Here is a 10888-nt window from a genome sequence, read left to right on the forward strand (position 1 = left end):
TATATATATATATATATATATATATAATATTATATAGGTATTATATGTGAGAAAATTACTTTTTTCCCTAATTAAGTGACAATATTTATTAATTCATATTAAATTAATTAATCCCTGATTAAAATAATTAATCAGGGGTAGTTTTACAGTACCTGTAACAAAACAAAACAAAAAAATAAAATAAAAAAATCTTTTTACACCACGTGTTCTATGTAGAGAATAATATAATAAAATAGAATTTATCTGAAAAATTATGGATGCTATTTATATAATCAAAATCAATATAAATCTTTTTTAGGATTATAAATGTCTTTACTGTCAGTTTTGATGACTTTAATGCATCTTTGCTGAATAAATGTATTAATTTCTTTCTTCTTTCCCCACACTAAATCATGGTTCACACACATTTACATTTCTTGATCATGTTTATAATGATTTTGCTTCAACAAAATTAACATTTGGCACAACAAAAATACCATTTTGTATTACCAAAACAAAGTAATTTTAAATAATGAATAAATAAATTTCTAAATTAAAAATAGTGTACTCTTTTGACCACATTTTACTTTTTTAAATCATATTTTTAAAAAATGTAATGTTAAATTGCTAAAACGGTACCATAAATTGGCTTATCAAGTGTGTTTGGCATACGATTAATCAAAATCTATTCACAGTTGTTTACTCATGCTCTGACTGGTGACGAGACTAATGATCTTTCACTAAAGACCTCCTACTGGTAAACAAACGGGCTCACCAGCTGGCCAGGGAGTTATTCTGTGGCCTCTGACTGGTTCTCCTGGTCCACATTGCACTCCTCGCTGGGCTCAAGAAAATAAAATAAAAAAATCTTTTTACACCACGTGTTCTATGTAGAGAATAATATAATAAAATAGAATTTATCTGAAAAATTATGGATGCTATTTATATAATCAAAATCAACATCAAATTTAGAAAAAGCTCTAAATAATGTCAGTATACAGAAATGATCTGTTGGAATAAATTCTGAATATGAGATTCAGCGATATTTGACTCTGAAACAGTGAATACAGATGACAGCTACAGGTCACTATGGTGTCAGTAGAGGAATTAAACCCATAACTAGACAGGATTAGAACAGAATATTATGAAATATATATATCAAATGACTTTTTCTGCCTAACATCTAGGGCATTTTAGTCACCTTTGGTATTTTTCTTTTACTGTCCGGCACCCTGGTGAATTTTCCTGGCATTACCTGTGTGAGGATCTGTGTTGTTCATTCCTGTCCCTGTGTCGTCTTTCTCGATGTCTGTCTCTCATTCCGTCTCTTCCCGAGCTTTCCCTGTACCTCTCGCTTCCATAATGACTGTGATCCCTGTGTCGAGACACTCCTCCACACTGCACACACATGTACAAGCACACTTATTAATAATGAGGGAATAATGAGCGCTTCAGTCTATTCTAAAACAGAGCGAGATGACTCGTTAGCTACATAGGTAGCTGCCTTTTAAGGCAGCATCCTAACTGTCAAAGAACCTTACACAAGTGATCATTTGGAATGCTCAACATAGGCTGAAACATTGTACACCACACAAAAAACACTCTTCATGGCAACTGTTTTCAACAGAGTTTGTCTTTAGCATGTTGCTAAGCTAATGAAGGAAGGAAAGGACGTGACGTGTGGTGACCCATACTCAGAATTTGTGCTCTACATTTAACCCATCCAAGTGCACACACAGCAGTGAGAAGTGAACAGACACACACACTGTGAACACACACCCGGAGCAGTGGGCAGCCATATTGCTGCGGCGCCCGGGGAGCAGTTGGGGGTTGGTAACTCACTCTCCTCATCTACAATCCCTGCCGGACCTGAGACTCAAACCCACAACCTTTGGGTTACAAGTCCAACTCCCTAACCATTAGGCCAGTGTACACTGATGGTACACTGACTTCTAATAAGGCTTCCCACACTCCAAATGGGGCAAACAACCATGAAACAAAGTTGTGAAACTATAAGACAAAAGGTTCGGTCATACCTAAAAAGATAACTATAACAATAACTATATTAGTATGCCAAGCGCTCAAATGTTGAGTGGATTCCGATTGTTAAAATGTTCCACTTGTCAGGTATCATTTTATCATTAAGTACTTTATATTCCAATCTAAATAGTTGCAGTTTAAATGTAGCTTCCCCAACACTGTTAACATACACAAATTATATAAGAATATATATTCTTGTGCATGTTAAGAGGGTCACTGTCAGACAAACGCACTGCATCTCTCTGAAATGGCTCAACCTGCAGCCGTTATGATGTACAGTACCCTAATGCAGGGGTTCTCAAACCTCTCCATGAAGTACCCCCAGCACTGCACCTTTTGTATGTCTCCCTATATCTGATACACCCACTTCAGGTCTTGCAGTTTCCACTAATGAGCTGATGAGTTGAATCAGGTGTGATAGATGAGGGAGACATACAAAATGTGCAGGGCAGGGGGTACTCCAAGACAGGTTTGAGAACCACTGCTCTAATGAATGCCTCCAAGTACACATTAACCACATTCTCTCTCTTTCTCCATGCACATTCACACAGAAAAAGAAAGACAGAGAAAAGAGACAAACTCAATAACCTGATCACTCTGTCTGTAATTAGCAGTCAGTTGAAACTTCCGGCCCTCAGGTGCTGGGCTATAGATTAGTCTTGGAAACACTAATTAGCTGACAGGGGACAAAAGAGTTTGTGGTGACAGTGGTCACTTGTGGAGTGTGCGTGATCGCTCCACAAAGCCAAATGTTTTTGTTTCACTTAAAGGCACCATTCACCCAAAAATGAACATTCTGCTGCAATGAACCTTTTGGGTGAACTATCCCTGTACGTAACTTCTATGTTTCCTCTTTGTGCATTTCTCATAGTTAGTCAAATGATATCTATGTTATTGTTAGCAGCCGCTGCTGCAAGCCCAACATGAATCTGTGTATTATACATGCTGTGGCAAATTTTTCATACCATTTATTAATAAGGATTAGAACCATATACATGTTCCTCTGGGACTTACAAATGTAATAAGGCACAAAGAGTAAGACTTGTTGTGAGTCTCTCTCTCTCTCTGTCTGTGTGTGTGTGTGTGTGTACAGGTATATATGGTTTATGAGGACACTTCCTGTGTCCCCGTAAAACAAAAGGCTTAAAAAACATACAAAACGGTGTTTTATGAAATTCAAAAATTGCCAGCAGTTTCCTGTGAGGGGTAGGTTTAGGTGTAGGGTTGGTGTAGGGCAATAGAAAATACAGTTTGTACAGTATAAAAACCATTACGCCTATGGAGAGTCCCCGTAAACCACAAATACATATGTGTGTGTGTGTGTGTGTGTGTGTGGGTATGTAGGTGTCATGCCAGCTGGACTGAAGACAGACCAGTCCTCTCTCTAAGCCACAGGAATGAGATCATATCTAGGGGACATGTGTTCACCAAATGTCCAACCAGTTGCTAAGAGCATTACCAATCAGATTAAAAGAGAGATATATTGAGCGAAGGAAAGGGCAAAGTGAGAAAAGAAGGAAAAAGTTAGTGTGGCAGATTGTCAGTGCAGGTGTTGTTGATATCTCTGTGTTTATCTTGCTCTTGAGTTCAGCCCTGTTTAACCTTTGGTGATCCTATCATGAGTGATCAGGCAAAACAAATTAATCATAACAAAGGTACTAGTTTAATATTAAAAGTAATAAAAGAATCAATCAATCAATCAATCAAAAATATTTTAAAAAGTCATATAATTTGCCACAAATGTGATGTTTTGAGTGTAATTAGTTACAGTACTTTTGTCAAATGCATGTATTCAACTTAAAAATTAACTCTACAGTATATCATCTACATTCATTCATTTACTTTAGATCACACAAGATGTCCTGTGAAGTCTGCATATAAAAAAAAAAAATTATTAGTAGCATTTTTCTTTTAAACTGGCTAAAGTTTAAAATCAATGCAATGTGGTGTTTTGGAGTATTTCTAAACATAACTTAAACATCACTTGTGGGGAGTATATAGTAAATATAAAGGGTCCTTACACAAAGCCATGAGGGACACCCCTGAAATAGTATAGTGATAGAGAAGACAGAGATTTGTCAGTGTATATCAGACAGAGGATCTGAGAGCTGAACGAATATGTTGGTCAGTAGGTTCTCTGCTCTCTCTGAGCAATGGCCCAGGCGCAAAGCCGCTAACATACCCTCAAAGCCTTGGCCTGTGCTGCTGTGTGTGACAACGTCAGTCCTAGTTTATGTGGTACCATGCCAAAAGTGTGTGTGTGTCTTCGCACAGGCCCAGCAGTGAGTCAGAGGACTTATGTTGAGATTTGGAAGTCATTTTATTTAGCACGTTGTGACACTTTTTGATTAAAACGCAACCTTTAAGGCACAAGAGAGAATATACCCACTCAGACATCGAGATATGTTATCTCATGTTCATGTGAAGTGAGAGCAAGAGAGAGATGATCTAAAAGAGCGAGAGCATGTTGACTTCATAAGTCTGACAGACAGGTGTAACGAAATATGAATCATCCAAAAGTGAAAATTCTTTCCAAACTGTATGACTTTCTTTCTTCCGTGGCACATTAAAGCAGTAATTCTGAGGAATGTGTTGGTTACTTTGCTGCATTAAGTTACAATGAAAGGGAACTGAAGTTGCCAAGCTTTGAAAAGGATGCAATGCACCATAAAATAAACCATAAAAATGGTCCATATGACTCTATTTCACTACTTCTGGTGCTACACGATAGCTTTGTAAGAGTTAATATGTTTTGTCAAGTTTGGTCTTTTAAATTAATACAGTATGAATACAGTTGATTCAGTTCACAAAAAAAAATTATTACTCGATCTGATCATCACTATGAGTGAGTAATTTCTGTCTGTTCCTCACACAAAGCTGTCATATGGCTTCAGAAGTCTTGTAATATAGCCCTTTTATAATTCTTTTGCTTCATTTTTGAAGCTTAAAAAGCTCTACATCCGCTGTGGACTAATTGCATGGAAAAAGAAAAACCAGCAGGCTACAAATTTCTAGTTTGTGTTTCACAGAGGAATGGAAGTAATGCTGGTTAAGAATGACACGAGTCAAACACTTGCACAGATCTTAAAAACAGCTCTAATTAAAGGTCCATTTAACCTTGCTATATTGAGACCGTTGGCTGTCTTGACTGATTGGCTGTCTTACCTTCTGTGATCTTGTGAGGACGGACTGTGTTCTCTATCTGTTTCTCTATACCGCTCTCTCTCCCGCTCTTTCTTGTGTCCTCTTTCTCTGGTTTTCTCTCTCACCCTTTCTTTGTTATGGCGGTTGTAGTTTTCCCATGCTTTTCCACTGTCTATCACACCTGACCATAAAGCCATGCCCACTGCAGGTGAATACACACCTGGAAAAAAGAGACATAATATTATTTAAGAAATACATATGTACTGATTTCTGTTGATAGAAATACACCTCTATTGAAATCTATTGTCAGAACAACTAAATATATCAAACATTTAATGATAATATATAACTGATAATTTATTGTATTTAATTATTATATTATATTAATATTAATAATTGTTAAACGTGTGAAATATATAATAATTCATTATTATACACACACACACAAAATAATGAATTACAATAGTGGCATTGAATATCAAAGATATCACACAAAAAAACTGAGATCAATCTGGCTTGCCCCTAACCTAAAATCTTACATTTTACAATAACACAACAACTATAATAAAAACCTAGTTTAATTCTGTTCTAAAGGCATACCAGTTTTATGCAGCACATTTTTGCTGCATATTTAAACTGCACATTTGAGACAGATGGCAGGATAACAGCTTGCTATTACTATAACAGCTATTGCTTGCTTTCTGCCTCTCTTTTACACACAAATATGCATACAACAATCACTGAAATCTCACAGTGACAATAACCGATTTAGCCTCTTGAGTACGACCAAATCATTACAACATGTAGAGGTTAACAAGGCCACAGCAGATTTTCTGACATGCTCATTTTTTCTGTGTGTGTATCCTTATTAACCTCTGCCTGCAATAATGATGTGTGCTGGACTGCAGTGGAAATGCTTGCAGTGCATTTCTATGCTTAGTGGCTGGAAACGTATCCCTCTACAGTTTAACAGGATGTGTGTGTGTTAGTGTGTGTGTGTGTGTGTGTGTGTGTGTATGTGTAGTGATGATGAGAGAGTGTTGAGTATGCTAAAACTTTGTATGCAGTTTAACCTTCTGTAGTCACCACCAACCGCACGCTTCCCCATGCATCCTCACATGTACAGAGCTCTGTGATGTGTGTGGCAGTCTGACTATGTTTGTGTGAGCAGAAACTTTTCTTTTCACTCTTTTGACTGGCGGTCCAGGGTGTTGGATGCTCCAATCAAGACGCTCCAAATACGGGTTCCAAATTAAATATTTTCTCACTATTCGCTACAAGATGTTAGGAAAATCCACAAGGAAATGTTCCTCAAACACAGACTTAAAACACAAACACAAAACATTACGAGGTTTCCTTTCCCACACACACACATAATTCAGGAGCCAATGAAAACTCAAAATGTTCCATTAGCAAATAGATTTCATTTACCTTAAGTCAAAAATGTATTGCTTAACCTTTGAATTTCTAAAAAATATGATTATTAGGTTAGAACTGGCAAAGAAGACTTTTTAGAACAACCATTCAACAAAATATATTCATTACTAAGTTTTACCCAAGATTGCTGGTGAAGTGCATATCTTTTATTAACTTTCAATATTCATACCTGCAGAGAATGGGTAAGATGTAGCTGAGCGTCGATCATAGCCTCCTGCCAAACGTCCACTGTTGTGATTAGAAAGACAACGTTAGTGTCGATAGTGTGGTTCAATCATCCACTATTTTGAAAAGTTATATTTTAAATATTTTAAATAGTTTGATTTGTTTTTCTTAAAATCATATGGCTTTACATACACATTAATCTATCAATTTTTCTCTTTCAGGAAAAAGTGGTACTGTAACGTATGCAATATGATTTACTTAGCCCAAATTGACCTTATGAACAACACTGAAAGAGTGTTAAAATTATATATTAAATTAAAATGGTAGCGTAATTTGCTCTTACAGCACACAAAGCAGTAACACCCCATTATTTTTAACTAACAGCAAAGACCAAACATCCACTGCTGTGATCAGAAAGACATCGTTGGTGTCGATAGTGTGGTTCAATCATCCACTATTTAAAAAAGTTCTATTTTAAATATTTAAAATAGCTTGATTTGTTTTTCTTAAAATCATATGGATTCACATACACAATCTATACAATTTTTCTCTTTCACGAAAAAAGTGGAACTGAAACGTATGCAATATGATTTACTTTGCCCAAATTGACCTTATGAACAAAACTGAAAGAGTGTTAAAAATATATATTAAATTAAAATTATAGAGTAATTTGCTCTTACAGCACACAGAGCACCAACACCCCATTATTTTTTAACTAACAACAAAGAGAAAGGAATAAATAGAGCATACCAACAAAATAGGCAAAAAGTAAGAGAAAAAAGCGGTAGACAGAACTTTTCACAATGATCAAACGACTTTCCTCTGTTTCTGAGCTCAATTTCCTCATTGTTTGATGTTACTGGCATTAACTCAAAGTGCAGCATGCGCCCGGTAATGTGCCAGCAGTGTGTGATTTTGTGTGGGAGTATGTGAGCAGATACAGCTCAGGCAAACACACAATTGGTGATCCATAAACCCTGGCTGCCTGCCCCGCTTTCGGGGCATTCTGCAGGAGTAGAAGTTAAGTGTGTGTGTGTAAGAGAAATCGTATCCAACAGAACTCCTTGTGGACAGGTGTTGGTTAAGAGTGCACAGTTTCTAATAATATCTCTGGAAAAGATGCTGCTGTTCTGGTTTCTCTTTGTTTTTCTTCCTTCCTCTATCCCACTTCCTCTCTTCTCTTGCTTATGAACCCTTTTAAATTCAGCCAGCTACAATACATGTTCAGTATGTCTTTTTCCCTTATTCTTGTTCTATGTCTATACACAGCAGAACAGACAAAAGGAGATGAGAGGAGGAATTTATGATAATCGATGTTAGATGATCTGGCAGTTACAGTCTCATCTCACCCCTGAGATAAGCCTTAATTAGCGCCTGGCTAATTAAGACAGCTAATCACTGCAGAATTTGACCCTAATGGGCTCACACTAATGGCTGTGCAAAGATGCAGCCCAACCAGTAGGCTGCTCTGCATTGCTCTGGTAAGCAAACGTATCAACAAAACAATTATTATTGATATTCCACAACATGTGGATGACAAGTCTCAAGACATCTATTCAAACCCAGCAATGAAAGCAATTTGCCTTCAATATAAAATAATTGTCTTTTCCCTAAAAAGTTGTAGAAAATGGGCTTCCTAAATATGGACGGTGAATTCTTTATGTTGACTCGAGAGCCAAAGCATGATACATTTAAAGCAGAAGGAATGGTGTTGTGCTTTTGAAATGATGCCCCAGAGAGCCTTGTGGGCTATTTCAGGGGTGTCCCTCAGGGATTTGTATAAGGACCTTTTATATTTCCTATATACTCCCAGCATGTGATGTTTAAGTGTGAAAAACGAGCATGCACGTGACAGAGAGGACAGAAAAAGAGAGAGAAAAAGAAGAATAGTTAGTTTTTTGGCGTGATGGTATGAGAGGAAGTGATTCATGAATTATACAGTCCTTGGTTGGCAGGGTTTTGATGAACGGAAAATCCTTCAAGGATGTTTGGACTTGGCAGAGAGACTGAGAGGTGAGAAGAACCATTCTTTAAACAACAGAAAAAAGAAGGAAAAAAGCAAACTTAAGGACGAGGAAATGGAAAAAAATTGAGGGAGCTGGGTCAGAAGATGGTGAAAAAAAGTATCAAAATAGCACAGAGAAGCAGAGATAAAGAGGATGAAAATATAACAAAATAATGCCAACAGAGAGAAAGATAGGACTTTAAATGCTTAGCCTCAATATCATGTACAACATAATATATAATGCAATATATTATTCCAAAAATGTGTCTTTAAATATAAATACATATAAAATTAGGAATATATAGTATTGTGTGCCTGTGTGTATTTATACATTTAAAATAAAATAAATATTATTTATTTTAAATAAATAATACATTATAAATATATAAAATTAATAATAATTTTAAAATGATCTCCCAGAGAGCATTTCAGGGGTGTTCCTCATGGCTTTGTATAAGGAAAGGACCCTTTTATTTACTATATTTTATTTACTATATACTGCACACACACACACACACACACAATAAAACAATTGGCACTGAACCACACAAATGTTCTGCAGATGATGATGCCTGTCAAACTGTGAGGGGGAGTGAATCTAGAAATAAAGTTAGGGGGAGATAGACAGGCCAAGACTTGGCTGTTTGTCTTGGGGAGAAAGGGAGGAGGCGTATGAGGCATAGATGGATGGGGAGTTCTGGGTGCCTGTAAACAGGAGGCTGGAGGCACAAACATGGCCACCCTGTCTGTGTCTCTCTCTGCCTTATTTGGCATTTGACTGGGTCGGGGATGCTTTTTAACCGTATTTTAGACCTAAGAAGATAAGTTATAGCGTCAGAGAGCTGAGAAGCAAATAAGTACATGTACAAAGACACACACACACTTAACCACCTTAAACACACGTTTGATAGCTTCCAAGCACAGGGATGAGCTAAAAGAGCTGGATCAAACTGAATAAGTAATTCTGTGTGTATAGAAGAAATACAGTCACAGTGGATTAACTGAAGCAGATGGGAGTTTAGTGCTTTTGTCTTGATTTCTCTTCTTCTAAGTCTGGGGTGAAACTTTGATGAGCTGCCCTACATACTGCAGGCAGGAATAGAGACAGAAGTAACGACTCTGACAGAGCGATACAGCTTTTGTAGCTGCAGCCTAGTTTTACTGTCCCATAAACTCCATGAAGGCTGCCAATCACAGCTTTAGGAAGAGTCAATCATCTCTGTCATGAGGGACACTGAATGTTTGAGTCCCATAACTTTTAAAGTTACATAACTTTCTTGTTTCAATCTCATGGGCATCTTTTTTTCTTCAGATTTATGTGATGTTTCCTTTTGGTAGTGACAATTTATCACAAAGCAGTCTGCTATAAGAAAATGTTGTGCCCACTGGTAGTATAATTTATTTTGCATGTGCTGTTTGGGTTGTTTTAGCACACAATTCATTAATTATGCTAATTAGGTAATGTAGCAAATACGTGTCCCATTTAAACGTTATGCTATTTAAACTAAAATGTCTTTTTTTGGCCTATTGCTTGCTTTCTGAAGATGGTAATAGAGGTTATAAAAATGACTATATGTTTCCATTCAAGTTGCAAAATATGCACTGCTGTTCAAAAGTGTGTTTTTTTGGAAAGAAAATAGCACTTTCAGTACACTCTAAAAAACGCTGGGTTGAGACCGCTGGGTAAGGACGTTGGGTTGTTTTAACCCAATTTTGGGTTGAAAATTGGTCTTGATCAATAACCCAGTGGTGCTGGGTTGGGAACGCGGACGTGAAAGAGAGCACGCACTTCACGTTAACATCGGACGTATCTTGACGACACCAGTGCGAGAAGTCGCCATTTTCTCAGCGTCTTCAGAGGGAAGCTAGTGCGAGTGAAAGGCGGTTTATGGTAAGTAAAGATTAAAAATGTAAAGTCATCATTCATTGTTTGAGTCTGGTAGTATCTTGAGATTTCATGGAAGGCGGAAATATTCTGAAAAGAGCTTATATTGAAAAATACGCGGACGCAGATTTCGCCTCAGAAATAGTCTTAACGGCCTCTTTTACTGAATGGAAGAGGTAGGTTTAAAGGGGTCATATGATGCTGCTAAAAAGAACATTATTTTGTGTATTTGG

General features: G+C 37.0%; 1 pseudogene; it reads right to left on the reverse strand.

Moving 5' to 3' along the window:
- LOC107755224 (pre-mRNA 3'-end-processing factor FIP1-like) overlaps nt 1-10888 on the reverse strand; it is a 33271-nt pseudogene that overhangs the window by 467 nt on the left and 21916 nt on the right.

The sequence above is a fragment of the Sinocyclocheilus rhinocerous genome, unplaced genomic scaffold (assembly GCF_001515625.1).
Source record: "Sinocyclocheilus rhinocerous isolate Xijiao unplaced genomic scaffold, SAMN03320098_v1.1 scaffold562, whole genome shotgun sequence".
Lineage (NCBI taxonomy): Eukaryota > Metazoa > Chordata > Actinopteri > Cypriniformes > Cyprinidae > Sinocyclocheilus > Sinocyclocheilus rhinocerous.